This window comes from Pseudorasbora parva, chromosome 2, assembly GCF_024679245.1.
Source record: "Pseudorasbora parva isolate DD20220531a chromosome 2, ASM2467924v1, whole genome shotgun sequence".
Lineage (NCBI taxonomy): Eukaryota > Metazoa > Chordata > Actinopteri > Cypriniformes > Gobionidae > Pseudorasbora > Pseudorasbora parva.
Genome location: NC_090173.1, coordinates 56,308,211 through 56,309,377, shown reverse-complemented (window position 1 = coordinate 56,309,377; position 1,167 = coordinate 56,308,211).

Genomic DNA, 1,167 nt, shown 5'->3' with positions numbered 1-1,167 from the left:
GACACGCTCCACCTACCTAAGCATTGCTGAGACCATGTTCAGCCTTTGATGGAAACGGTATTCTGGTGGCTGTGGCTCTTCCAGCAGGATAATGCTCCTGACACAAAGCACAAATGCTTCAGGAATGGTTTGAGGAGAACAACGACCAGTTTGAGGCGTCGACTCGGCCTCCAGATTCCCCAGATCTCAATCCAATCGAGCATCTGTGGGATGAGCCGAACAAACAAGTCTAATCCATAGAGACACAACAGTGCAACTTATAGGACTTAAAGGATCTGCTGCTAGCTTCTTGGTGCCAGATACCACAGCACACCTTCAGGGGTCTAGTGGAGTCCATGGCTCGACGGGTCAGGGCTTCTTTGGCAGCAAAATGGGGACCAACACAGCCAACACCAAACCAATCAATGCCTGATTGGTTGTATAGTACATGTACAATAAATGTATACTGTACTGACATTGTTACAAATTTAATTCAACATTCAAAAAACATCATAAACTACTGTAAATGTAAAACAAGATTTACCACAAACGGACATCTGAATTTTAAGAAAAATATTTTTTTCATTAGCTCCTTCCAGGGGTGAGAGTTAAAGGGTTAAAAAGGGGAATGTAAACCGCTGCAGCTGTATGTCCAGAATCTGGATTCTTTGATCCATCTATGAATATTCGAATACTATTAAAATATTCCTGACTTAGGTGCTGCTTTACTACTATATCTTTTGATATTAATATATCCTTTGTTTGTATCTTGTTTTGTATTGTTAGATCTACATCTAGTTCAGGGAAAAGCCAAGGAGGTATTGTTGGTATTACCACTGTGGTACTTAGATCTATCTTATTTATTTTTATATTCTGGGCTTCTTTTTCTACATTCCATCCAAAGTAACGAGTTCAAACCAGTGCAGTTAATAAAAAGGGGAGAAAAGGAGGGCTTCCTAAAGAAAGACTAACAGGTCTGTGAGAGCTGGAATTGTTACTGGTTGGTAGGTGATCAAATACTTATGTCATAAACAATAAACTGCAAAAAGATTTTTCTTTAATATACAATGTGATTTTCTGGATTTTTGTTTTAGGTTCTGTCACTCAGCGTAGAAGAGTATACCCATGAAATATAAAAGTATAAAAATGACAGGCTCTTACATAGTTTGTAGTGGGAACCTGCACAAT